This window comes from Stomoxys calcitrans, chromosome 1 (assembly GCF_963082655.1).
Source record: "Stomoxys calcitrans chromosome 1, idStoCalc2.1, whole genome shotgun sequence".
NCBI lineage: Eukaryota > Metazoa > Arthropoda > Insecta > Diptera > Muscidae > Stomoxys > Stomoxys calcitrans.
The window spans coordinates 254,085,669-254,099,736 of record NC_081552.1 but is presented as its reverse complement, the minus strand read 5'-3'; the positions used below and the strand labels follow the sequence as shown (position 1 = coordinate 254,099,736).

The 14,068-nt window shown below is 41.0% G+C and overlaps 1 protein-coding gene across 4 annotated transcripts in view; it reads right to left on the bottom strand.

Moving 5' to 3' along the window:
• Window positions 1-13,657, bottom strand: part of LOC106092913 (uncharacterized) — a 113,393-nt gene extending 99,736 nt beyond the window's left edge. For 3 of the 4 annotated variants that reach the window (XM_059370773.1, XM_059370771.1, XM_059370774.1), the window contains exon 1: window positions 13,242-13,657. The gene's annotated coding sequence lies outside the window, so the exon portion shown is untranslated. Of the gene's footprint in view, window positions 1-13,237 lie in introns of all 4 variants that reach the window. The other variant, XM_059370772.1, reaches the window with a different exon arrangement.
• Between the last annotated feature and the right edge of the window lie 411 nt (window positions 13,658-14,068).

Sequence of the window (14,068 nt, the reverse complement as noted above, 5' to 3'; positions counted from 1 at the left end):
CTTATGATTTTTATCAGCCCTATTGTGAATTTCAATTCCCTGGGAGTTTTTTTCCCCTATTCCCCTATTCTGAATAACAATTTTCTGGGAGTTTTTTCTCTACTCCCTTTTCCCTTATTCTAAACAAACTTCGAAAATGGGAAATTTCTCCCAGCGAAAATCTGAATCGAAATAAAAGGGAGAATGAGACGATAAAATTTGGGAAAAATTCCCCTAAACAAATGGAATGGAGTTAGAATAAAAAAATTTAATTAAATTGTTTTTATAAAAGTAAAGCAGCGTATCAGGCAGACCACCACAGTTTCATAACAACGTATTTCTTTTCCGACTCTCCTCTCCTCTCCTCTCCTCTCCTCTCCTCTCCTCTCCTCTCCTCTCCTCTCCTCTCCTCTCCTCTCCTCTCCTCTCCTCTCCTCTCCTCTCCTCTCCTCTCCTCTCCTCTCCTCTCCTCTCCTCTCCTCTCCTCTCCTCTCCTCTCCTCTCCTCTCCTCTCCTCTCCTCTCCTCTCCTCTCCTCTCCTCTCCTCTCCTCTCCTCTCCTCTCCTCTCCTCTCCTCTCCTCTCCTCTCCTCTCCTCTCCTCTCCTCTCCTCTCCTCTCCTCTCCTCTCCTCTCCTCTCCTCTCCTCTCCTCTCCTCTCCTCTCCTCTCCTCTCCTCTCCTCTCCTCTCCTCTCCTCTCCTCTCCTCTCCTCTCCTCTCCATTATCCTAAGTGCTCCAAAAAATCTTATAGACTTCACTCTTAAAAACCACTGTGCCATTCAGCACGAAGTCTCTGCACATTTGTTTGAATATGCGACGAACACATCGTCAACTACAACGGCAGCTACCTCGATGAAGATGAGTTCGAGTGCAAAGTTACTTTGGAAAATTCATGCATTAATGAGGCCCCCTTGCGTTTGCGACGCACTGAAAGGAGGGAAAACTGTTGATTGCTCTCTTTTTTTTTTTGTTTTTGTTTATATTTTTCGCGTTTGTCTGTCTGTTGTGCTTTTGTCCGTCCGTCCGACCGTCGCTCGCCCCACCGTTGTTCATCTGTTTTTCTGGCTACCTAACACTCAGCCACTGCTGGCATTGTGTGTATCTTGCGAGTTTCGAAAACAGAAAATTTTGAAATCATTTTGAAATCTCACTTTTTTCCATTTCTGTTTCGTTTGATGACACCCTTCCTTGCGTACCCCCCACACAAAAACACCCTGCATCAGCTGTCTTTGATCACCCTTGGACTTTCCACAACACCTCCTCCTACGTTTCTCTCTGTACTGCGCTGTCAACATCAGTCTTTCCATAGATGTGTTTGGTTGTCTGCTGTGATGTATGGCTGAATGTTTGATACTGTGTTGTTGTTGTTGCGTGGCTGGCTGACTGACTGACTGACTGGCGGCTCTAAGTCAAACAGACAGTAACAACAAGAACATCAGAAGATGGAAGAAAATCTCAATTTCATTCATTGCTCGATCGAACTGCACACCGCCGCCAGCAGCACAACCCTTTCTTTTTGCTTGATAACAAGCTGGCTGGCTGGCTGGTTGGTTGGTTGGCTATCGATGCTGGTGCTTTCCTTCCTTCCGTCGTCATATTTTATCCGCATCATGATCACAATTTGGTGTTGTTGTTGTTGTTGGTGCTCTTTGCTTTTTGTTGTTGGTGATTTTAATTCTTTATAATATTTGATTTAGTATTTGGTGTCTCATCTTCATCTGTGGTATGATGATGATGATGATGAAGATAATGATGGACGGACATTGAATATACGGATATAAGCACACAGCACATTATTCATATTTATCAACTCGTCATTAAATGGAAAATACAACCGACCGACCGACCCACCGATTATATATGTATATTGAAGATAGTATATGTTGGTGTGCACAAAATCAGATGTCCATACTTTTTACAGTCGGTGTACATATGTGAGCGTGTGTTCTTTCCCCTGAATGTGTGCGTGTGTGTGAAAATGTTCTTCACTATGCGGAACAATGCCAAAAATTTTCACTGAATTTTGTGTGGCTTTCTCGGTACTTGGGGTGCAATGTAAGAAAACCAAAAAAAAAAACACCGTGTGAGTGTTTGTTGTTGCTGTTTGTTTAATTTTGCTACGTAACTGCTACGTAAATTTAAAACAATTTTCCATCATTTAAGCATTCCGCGGTTGCCTGCTCTCCGGCTGCCTTTTCCATGTCGAGTTCGTTCGTCTGTATTCATGCGTGAGCGTTTCGGAACGATTTTGATGTTTCACTTCGTTGTTTTTTTATTATTATTGTTATTATTTTCCCATTTTTTATTTATTTATTTTTATTTCGGCAGTACTCGAGTTGTTTGAAAGAAATTACAGAAGATGAAAGAACAGAACGGATCAGAACAGAACAGACCAAACGAACAAAACTGAACGAAACTCAAATGATGGCGGTGCACAGTGTTCGTCGATGCAGTAGCAGAAGATCAGGTGGAATTTAATTCGCGATAATATTTTGTAAATTTTTAAGCTGCTTAGCGCAATCCCACCGTAGCGCAAATTCTGGCGAGACCATCAGAAGAATTTCTCAGCGATAATATTTTGTAAATTTTTAAGCTGATTGATCCCACCGTAGCGCAGAGGTTTGCAAGTCCGCCTATAACGCTGAACGCCTGGGTTCAAATCCTGGCGAGACCATCAGAAGAATTTCTCAGCGGTAATTTTCCCCTACTACTGCTGGCAACATTTGTGAAGTACAATGCCATGTAAAACTTCTCTCCAAAGAGGTGTCGTACTGCGGCACGCCGTTCGGAGTCGGCTATAAAAAGGAGGCGCCTTATCATTAAGCTTAAACTTAAATCGGACTGCACTCATTGATATGCGAGAAGTTTGCCCCTGTTCCTTAGTGGACATTTCATGGTGCTCTACCACCACGCACAATAAAACTACTCTAAGAGAGTACCCGAAATTCCAATTTATGTCACAAAGAAAGCATGACAAATATGCAAAAGAAAAGTCCACATTTTACAAATTCCATTAAAGATGTAGCAAATTTTTAACTGAAAAATTCGGAGAAAATTTCAAAAAATTCCAATGTAGTTATATCAAGAATCTTGAAAGTAATTTTTAAAATTTGGAATGGAATGCATGAAATTCAAAATTTTTCTAGTTTTGCTTCTTCTTATGTAAATAAAAAATTTGTCATTTTAAACAAACAAAGTAGCACTTGCAAGTTTTCTTGAAGATCAACAAGAAAAAACGACGGGCCGGGCCGGATACAGCAACAGGAGAAAATATCTTACATGTCAATGAGTTCTTTCCGATTAGGTTTTTAGCTCAATAATAAGGTCCTCTCTTTTATAGCGACACCTGTTTTGGGAGAAGGTTTTACGTGGCATTGTACTTCACAAAAGTACCGCTGAACACTTTTTTTTTTCTTTAGTGTTCATCCTGGTTGAAGGAGATTCCAGACTTGCTCTGGAATCTCGCGGTGAGATTGCCATGGCCATTGTGCGCGAATGGAGCGATGTTGTTGGTGTTGACGTCGCGGAGGACGAAACGCGGGTATATTGTTGCGAAATCGTCCACCCACGATTCGATCTGGTGGAGCTAGCTTCAACCATTTGGATCGGGTGAAGGAAAAGATGACTGGAGTAGCCGGTATGGTTAGGCGTGTTCTGAGAAGCGATTGGGGTCTTAGCCGTCGCTCTGTTCTGTCCATATATGGTGGTCTATTGGTTGCTTGCGCTGAACTTTTTTTTCTGATATTCATCCTGGTTGAAGGTGATTCCAGACTTGTTGTGGAAACTTGCGGTGATAAGATTCCAGACTTGTTCTGGAAACTTGCGGTGAGCTTGCCAGCATTGTGCGCGAATGGATCGATCGTGTTGGTGATGGCGTCGCGAAGAACAAACCCGTGACAATGCTGCTCCATGGCATCTTGTCGTGGCATCGTCCACCCACGATTCGATCTGGTGGAGCCAGCATCAGGAATGTGGCGCTCGTAAAATATCTGTTTCGGAGAGAATGGATTTCCTGATCAATTTGGATCGGGTGAAGGAAAAGGTGACTGGAGTAGCCGGTAGGGTTAAGCGTGTTCTGAGAAGCTATTGGGGTCTTAGTCGTCGCGCTGTTCGGTCCATATATGGTGGTCCAGTTGTTGCTTGCGCAACGGAATGCGCGGAATTGCTGCGACAGTCTTAGGACAAAAGAAGATCCTCTCTTGTCAGAGGGTGGCAATACTGGCTTGCTTGCCTGTGTGTAGGACTGTTTCGACAGATGCACTACAGGTATTGCTTGGCGCACCCCCGCTTGATTTATTCGTGAGTTACATGGCCGTTCTGTATAGTGGGAAAAAGGGAATTCCATTAGTGCGTGAGGACTGGCTCACCGCTTCTGAGCTAGCAGATGGGGATGTTAGGCGGCTCAAGTCACTCCTTTTGGAGCGTCTTGATGATAGGTGCAAAACTAGATGGTGGAACAGTGACAATGGTTGGGTGACTTACGAATTTATTTGGGACGCGACATTCGTACGTGACCGCCCGGTTTTGGCCTAAGTCTGGGCTTCATACTGACGGAACATGGTTCCTTTAATACATTTTTGCATCAGAGGAATTTGAACGCGACTGATCTGTGCGATTGTGGGAGACCTGAGGACTGGAGGCATGTACTGACGGAATGTCCGTACAGAGATTTAGGCGCAATAGAGATTAGTGTACGGGGTGGGATTTCAGTAGGGCCCTTGAAGACGAGACGACTTTCCCGGGAGGTATTTCTTTTCTCGGGAGGTATTTCTTAGGAGACGGACAAGACTTAGTGGAGGCGTGAATACATGCTAGCTATCCATAACGAGGTGTTGCTGTACTGGCGCGTCCAAGTGATTTGGTGCTGTGCATGACATGGCCTGGCACCTGTCTTGCCTTGCGGCGTTTGCCCATCGTTGGTGCCCGTAGCTTTTGTGGTTTTGTTCGGTCATCCAGGAGGGCGGCCGCGTTGATTGTGAGTCCCATGTTGAAGCAGAAATGTATGGCGTAGCCCGTGTCCTGTTTATGTTTGTGTATATCGTCCTGATGTATGTTGTTTTGGTGCATACTTTTGTATGCTGGCTTAAGGTCGGCTTGAACATGAATCAACCTAGGGGAGTGGTATTGAGAATAATTAAGGATTTTTTAAGTAGCTCGGCATTCTTTTTAGAGGTTACTTTATAGTTCTTAGAGCGCAATACAAGCTGATTATTTGCTTAGGTGTATATCCATAGTGGCATGTGGCGGATTAATATCTGCACCCTCTTTTCAAACTAACCTAAGGTCGGCTTAGGGCAATTCATTTCTCCCAGTTGACCAGTGCGAAACTGTTTGGGGTTCAACTGGTAGTAGTCATTCAAGGCTACGAAGTCTGACCGAAGATTCTTATCTGGTACCATGGTTGTCAGGTGCCCCTGGAACTTCGGTTTCAGCCTGGCGATGGTGAGGCTCCAGTGGGGAGCAATGTGGTGGCTGTGGTTTGTACCCAATCGCGGGTAGAGCATAAGCTCGGCGTGGAGTTGCGTTTTCAACCGGGTGCCGTAACCCGTAGATCGGAAAGAGTTTTAGGTAGTGCTTCGCTCCTAACCAAGGAGGTGAACACGTCCAAATACGTGGGATCAAATTGGTACTCATGTGTGGATTACCACATGTGGGGCCGTTGGTAGAAGCATTGTATTCACCCTTGGGCTTAGCAGGTTTGGGCCGTGATGGCAGGCATCTGCGTTAAACACGAAATTCGTGTTATCTACAGGTTTCGAAACCAGACGTTCGGCGACTCGAACCATCTGCGTTACAGTGGCCTCCACAGTTATCTATCACCCGATTTTCAGTTTTAGAGCCCTTGTCGGCATATTTCTTAACTGACTTTCTCAAAGATTTATTTCTTCCAGGGGATCTGTCCGGAACAGTCTGACCAGAGACTTTAATCTGGTATCACGGGTGTCAGGTGCCCCTGGAACTTCGGTTTCAGCCTGACAATGATGAACATTCCACTAAGGAACAGAGGCAAACTTCTCACATATGAATGAGCGCAGTCCGATTCAAGTTTAAACTCAATGATAAGGGGCCTCCTTTTTATATAGCCGAGTCCGAACGGCGTGCGGCAGTGCGACACCTCTTTGGAGAGAAGTTTTACATGGCATACTACCTCACAAATGTTGCCAGCATTAGGAGGGGAAAACCTCCGCTGAAAAATTGTTTTTTCCGATGGTCTCGCCAGGATTCGAACCCAGGCGTTCAGAGTCATAGGCGGACATGCCAACTTCTGCGCTGCCCAAATAGTACGAATTTGCTAACAATTGCAATATGGAGCTCTAATATGAGGTATTTTAGAGTAAAACAAGAATCTGATATATATTTTCAAGGCCAACTCACTGAGTGGCCGCCCATCACCCAAGACACCGCCCAAGCCGGTCATGTTTGCCGACTATGGAAAAATGGTACACAAATGAAAGATATTTGGGAGTAGACCATGAATCTGATATCAACATTCGGGACCAGTTGTCTAACCGACATCCCAACCGCAAATAGGATGTAATTGATCACAATGACAATTTGGGTTTTCAAGAGAGTGAAGCTTGATAGTCATAGTTTTTAGAGCTCATACCCCAAACCGAACATATTTGCTGAGATTACCAAACGTATTTGATATCCAATTTTGAGGCCAATTCAAATAAATGATATTTGAGAGTAGAGCAAGATGCTGATATATTTTCAGGGCTAAGTGTTTGGGCGACTACTTCACTCCCCAAAAAAACACCCCTAAATCGGACATATTTATCGACCATGTCAATGTGGGGGTTAAATGAAAGGTATTGGGGAGTAGAGCACGAAATTGATGTCCACTTTCGGGACCAATTTTCTGGGTATCTACCCTTTCCCCAAAAACACCCCACAATCAGCAATTATTTACCTATCATAGCAATATGGGGCTCAAATAAAGGTATTTGGGAGTATAATACGAATCTGATATCTAAAAGTGGGAGCATGTATTTTGGGGCACCGCCCACAAATTTACCGACCATGGTAATATGTGGCTCAAATGAAAGGTATTTGAGATTAGAAAACGAATTCGATTACCAATTTTGAGGCCAAATGTTTTTGGAAACGCCTCATCCCATAAACTCCCCTTAGACCAATGGCAATATGGGGTTTAAAAAAAATGGTTTTTGAGGGTAGAGCACGATGATAATATTTTTTCAGGGCTAAGTGTCTGGGGGTCCACACCACCCCCACCCCAACCACCAACCTAGGGCACCGGCACCCCGTGGCACCGCCACCCTGTGGCACCGCCACCCTGTGGCACCGCCACCCTGTGGCACCGCCACCCTGGGGCACCGCCACCCTGGGGCACCGCCACCCTGGGGCACCGCCACCCTGGGGCACCGCCACCCTGGGGCACCGCCACCCTGGGGCACTACAAAAATCCAAAATATCGGGCTCCAATAAAGTCTTTTAAGCTAATATAAGTCTATAACATCCAAACTTAAATGACCATAAAGCCTCCGAGCGAATTCATAGGCCGAATAAAGATCATATGGAATTCAGATAAGGATATTTAAAAATAAATATTTAATGGATAATTTTGTTTCATATATTGGGTTGCCCAAAAAGTAATTGCGGATTTTTCATATAGTCGGCGTTGACAAATTTTTTCACAGCTTGTGACTCTGTAATTGCATTCTTTCTTCTGTCAGTTATCAGCTGTTACTTTTAGCTTGCTTTAGAAAAAAAGTGTAAAAAAAGTATATTTGATTAAAGTTCATTCTAAGTTTTATTAAAAATGCATTTACTTTCTTATAAAAAATCCGCAATTACTTTTTGGGCAATAAAATAAAAGAAGGCGCAGAGGAGCGGGCCCTGTCCAGCAAGTTTAATTATAATACCTGTTGAAGAATATTATTGTGTGAGTATTGTTAATGGTCGGCACACAATTCCCATCAGTTGAAGTAAAACAAATCGTAAGATATGCTGTAGCTTAAAACTGTCAAAGATTTTAAATACATTTCCAAAAAAAAAAAAAATCAAAACCACAAAGGCAAAATGTAAAGATTTAAAATTCTTAACTTAAGGCTGTAAAAATAATGCAAAACAAATTTGAAGATTAACAGTAGTCATCTCAATAATAATCCTATTTTAAACCGACATAATAAATGCTCGGTATTATTGGGTACTTTTTGCCATATATCCAGTGATTATGTATTACAAGGTTTTTTTCATTCAACATGTCTATTTTTATACCCACCACTGTAGGATAGGAGGTATATTCATTTAGTCATTCCGTTTGCAACATATGGAAATCTTAATATCCGACCCTACATATATTTCGGATCGTCCGCCCGTATGTCTGCCCGTCCGTCTGCTGTAATCACTCTAGAGCCTTCAAAAATTGAAATATGGAGCTGAAATTTGGCACAGATACGTCTTTTTGATGCACGCTGATTAAGTTTTTGAACGGGCCAAATCGGACCATATTTGAATAGTTTATATATAAAATTCAATTTTTGTTTGAAATTTTCACAGATTGTGTAGGTTGGTCTAGAAGGAAACATAGACTATAGAATTTTTTGATATCGGGAGGGGGAGCTGACCCTCCCCCTTACCCCAAAAGTACTATCAAAAAATAAAAGTGAAGCGATAGGGACAATATGGAATTCAAATGAAAGGTATTCAAGAGTAGAGTACGAATTTCATAATAAAAGTTAGGTCCAAGTACCTGGGGAGTCGCCCCAGCCCCAAAACCCCTTAAAATAGGTTTATATGACGATCATGACAATATGGGACTCAAATGAAAGGTATTCGGGAGTAGATTACGAATATGGTCAGGAAGAAGAAATATGCTTTATTATTTCTTGTTATCGGAAGGGGGCGGACCCCCTCCCCGTTACCACAAAAATACCACCCAAAATCACAAGTAGACCCATAAACACAATATGGATATCAAATGAGAGGTATTGAAGAGTAGAATACGAATATGGTATTAAACATTGGGTCCAAGTACCCAGAAAGTCGCCTTAACCCCAAAAATACCACCCAAAATCGCAAGTGTACCGATAAAGGCAATATGGATATCAAATGAAAGGTATTGAAGAGTAGAATACGAATATGGTATTAAAAATTGGGTCCAAGTACCCAGAAAGTCGCCTTTATCCCAAAATGTCTAAAAACAGAAAAATTGGTCGTCCATATCAATATGGGGCTTAAATGAAAGGTATTCGGGAGTAGATTACGAATCTGGTATACAAAATCAGATCGAAGTGTAGGGGGTCACCCAACCCCTAAAAACTCCACAAATGGGCATATGACCCATCATGACTATATGAGACTCTGTCAAAAAAAGGAAAACTAGGTAATATAATTTTTAGATATCGAATGGTGGCCGACCCTCCCCCTTACACCAAAACAGCCACCCAAAATCAAAACAGAACGGATGGGCACAATATGGGTATCAAATGAAAGGCATTGGAGACTAGAAAATGAATATCATATTAAATGTTAAGTTCAGCGGGCCGCCCCATACCAAAAACTCCTCTAAACAGAAATATTCGACGTTCCTATCAATATGGGACTGAAAGAAAAGTATCCGGCAGTAGATTACATATATGGCATAAAAATTTAGGTCCAAGTAATGGGAGGTCGCCTCACCCCCAAATACCTCCAAATGGGCACATCAGGCGACAATGGCAATATGGGATTCTTATGAAAGATATTTGGGAGTACATTAAAAATATGACTTTAAAATTTGAGTTCAAGTCAAGGTGGCTCTTTTACATCAAATAGATTAATTGACGTATTATGGCAATATGGGACTCAAATGAAAGGTATTTGAGAGTAGAAAACGAATTTGATATCCAATTTTGGGGGTACGCCTTTAACCACCCCTTAAACTGAACTTCATTTCCGACTATAGCAATACGGAGCTCAAATCAACGGTATTTGGGAGTAAAGAACAAATTTGATATTGATTTTCAGGTGCCGGTGGCCTCCCCAGCCCCAAAACACCCTCAAAACGGTTCATACTTAGCCACCATGACAAATTGGGATTCAAAGTTAAGGAATTTGGGAGTGGACATGAATTTGATATCCATATTTGAGTCGAAATGTCCCCCTGAAAAGCCTAATTTCAAAAACACCAGATCTCGGAGATTGGTAATGCGATTAGTTCGAAATTGTTAGAGCGCAAAAAGTTTTGGGGACGGGTGCCGCGGGGACAGCCCAAAACCCACCAAATGGATATATAGACCCTTTTTATTGTACCCACCACCGAAGGATGGGGGTATATTCATTTTGTCATTCCGTTTGCAACACATCGAAATATCCATTTCCGACCCTATAAAGTATATATATTCTTGATCAGCGTAAAAATCTAAGACGATCTAGACATGTCCGTCCGTCTGTCCGTTTGTCCGTCTGTCTGTTGAAATCACGCTACAGTCTTCAAAAATAGAGATATTTTGCACAGAGTCTTTTTTTGTCCCTAAGCAGGTTAAGTTCGAAGATGAGCTAAATCGGACTATACCTTGATATAGTCCCCATATAGACCGATCCGCCGATTTAGGGTCTTTGGCCCATAAAAGCCACATTTATTATCCGATTTTGCTGAAATTTGAGACAGTGAGTTGTGTTAGACCCTTCGACATCGTTCGTCAATTTGGCCCAGATCGGTCCAGATTTGGATATAGCTGCCATATAGACCGATCCTCAGATTTAGGGTCTTAGGCCCATAAAAGCCACATTTATTATCCGATTTTGCTGAAATTTGGGACAGTGAGTTATGTTAGGCTCCACGACATCCTTCGTCAATTTGGCTTAGATCGGTCAAGATTTGGATATAGCTGCAATATAGCCCGATCCTCCGATTTAGGGTCTTAGGCCCATAAAAGCCACATTAATTGTCCGATGTCGCCGAAATTTGGGACAGTGAGATAGGTTAAACCCCATGAAATAGTTCTGCATTATGGCACAGATCGGTCAAGATTTGGATATAGCTGCCATATAGACCGATCTCTCGGTTTTAGGTTTTGGGGCCAGAAAAAGCGCATTTATTGTCCGATGTCGCCGCAATTTGGGACAGTGAGTTGTGTTGGTGACCGATCAATTTCACTCAGATCGATCAAGATTTGGATATAACTGCCATATTGACCGATCTCTCGATTTAAAGTCTTGGCCCCATAAAAGACAAATTTATAATCCGATTTAACTGAAATTTGACACATTGACTTATATTAGGCTTTTCGACATCCATGTTGTATATGGTTCCGATCGGTTTATTTTTAGCAATACCTAATAAAAAGACCAAAATTTTTACCGGATTTTGATGTAAGGTGGTTTACATATATACCCGAGGTGGTGGGTATCCAAAGTTCGGCCCGGCCGTACTTAACGCATTTTTACTTGTTTTTTTTTTCGATTTAGCTGAAATTTTAAACAGTGAGTAGTTTTAGGCCTCCAGATATCTGATCCAAATATGGTTCAGATCGGACTATATTTAGGTATAGCTGCCATATGGACAGATCTCCAGATAAAGCGTCTGAAGCCCATAAATGCTTTATTTATTACCCGATTTCGTTGAAATTTGAAGCAGAGGGTTATTTTAAGCCTGCTGATATCTGAGCTAAGTATGGATCAAATCGGACCATATTTAGATATAGCTGCCATATAGACCGATCTCCCGATAAAGGGTCTAAAGCCCATAAAAGCTTTATTTTTTAAGCGATTACGCTGAAATTTGAAACAGTGAGTAGTTTTATGCCTCCTAACATAGGATCCAAATATGGTTCAGATCAGACCATATTTAGGTATAGCTGCCATTTAGATCGATCTGCCGTTAGAAAGTCTGAAGCCCCTAAAATCTTTATTTTTTATCCTATTTTGCTGAAATTTAAAGCAGAGGGTTATCTTAAGCCTCCTGATATCCAACTTAAATGTAGATCAAATCGGACTATATTTAGATATAGCTGCCTGTAGACCGATCTACCGATAAAGGGTCTGAAGCCCATAAAAGCTTTATTTTTTAACCGCTTTCGCTGAAATTTGAAACAGTGAGTAGTTTTAGGTCTGCTAACATAGGACCCAATTATGGTTTAGATCAGACTATATTTAGATATAGCTGCCATGTAGACGGATCTACCGATAAAGGGACTGAAGCCCATAAAAGCTTTATTTGTTATCCGATTTTGCTGAAATTTGCAACAGTGGGTAGTCTTAGTTCTCCCGACATCCGTCCCAAATATGGTAAAGATCGGGCTGTATTTAGATGTAGCTGTCATATAGACCAATGTGCCGTTTAAGGGTCTGAAACCCATAAAAGCTTTATTTTTTATCCGATTTTGTTGAAATTTGAAATACAAAACTCAACAATGACTTGTATTTATTAGCCCACTCAATATCTGTGTCGAATTTGGTTGCATAAGTTATCCAATTTTCACCGGATTGTGATAAAATGGGATTTACATATATATACCCGAGGTGGTGGGTATCCAAAGTTCGACCCGGCCGTACTTAATGCCTTTTTACTTGTTTTAATCCCCTACCTTAACCATGGTCAAGTACAAATTTGTGTGACAGATTTCAGTTACCACCGATTACTCCTGCCGACATTGATTGGTCGGTCTATCATTGCTGACGGGCGGCCTTAAGTATGAGGTGTTGGTGCACTGTGCGACGGCCGACCGATGTGGAGATGAAGATCATGATGATCTTTCGGATAAATATATACTTTGTGTAAATATAACAGTATGTATAGGTATATTTAAAACACATGAACGTACATCCAAATGTACTCATATGTATTTACTATTTATCCATCTGTAATAAGTGCTGATATATGCACATGTGTGAATTTTCTGTATGTGTGTGTGTGTGTTGCTTTTACTACATGGCGCTACCATGTAATTGTTTTTATTTTTAAAATTGTATTTTTTGTTTTTTAAAAAATTTCCATAAATTATCACCACACTAGGTCATTGCAAAACATTTCTGAGCCCTTTTTGGGTACATAAAATTTCTTTTTTTTTTTCATTAAATTTTGAAAGTTTTTATTTTTTGTTAAAAATATTTTTGACACTTCTGTGTTTTATAACTGTGTTTACTTTTTAACAACTATATGTGTATGTGTGTGTTTTAAAACATTTTCATTTCTTGGTTTATTTTATTTTTTTTTTTTGTTTTGTTTTGCTTTAATTAATTTTCAATTAATCTTTTTTTGTGAAATTTGTGTATATTTTGTTTTTGTTTTATTTATGGCAAACAAACATACGTACACCACCAGGAATATTCACATGAACGCGATTCATACATTACGAAGACGGACACACGAAAAGATTTTTTTTATGAGAAAAAAAAAACAGCAGCGGCAAAAATTAAAAAAAAAATATATCGAAATACAAAATTTATGTGCGTTCGATGTACACCGTCGTACTCATATTATCCGTGCAAAGAGCGCGACGGCGGCGGCGGTGGCGGCAACGGCCAATGTATTTAAAAAAGAAGAATACACATTCATATATTTTTTTTTGTATTTTTTTGTATATATATGTAGCACTTTTGATGTCTTTGTTGTTGTTGGAGTTGTATTTGTTGCTGTTGTGTTATTTTCTTTTAATTTTTTGTGTTTCGGTGTCGTCTCGTCGAAAACTCAGCAAAAGAATCGAACTTTTTTTGTAAATTTTTTTTTTATTTTTTTTGATTAATTTATATCGCCGCCTTTGTGCGGCACTACTCTCTGTGTATCTCTCAATGTGCGGCGGCAGTCGATGTGTCGCGCACGTTAGTCGTATTTCACAAAACGAAGAAATAAATAATGTAACAAAAATAATATTGAAATGAAAACCGTATTTCGAATTTCGCCACCCGGTACGCGGTACGTTTTCGGAAGACGTACGAACTCCAACAATTGACGATATTTAACTGAACTGAAAAAATGAACAAATGAACAAGCCGCTTGGCCAGTTCGAACATGGCACGCACTTGTGCCAGTGTTGGCAAAAATATGCATTGCAGTTGAGTACTTAAATGGGTACTAATGGCAATGGAGAGGGTTGTGCAGTAGCATGGGCTAAACAAATAAATGTTTGAAGCGAGTTTTTAT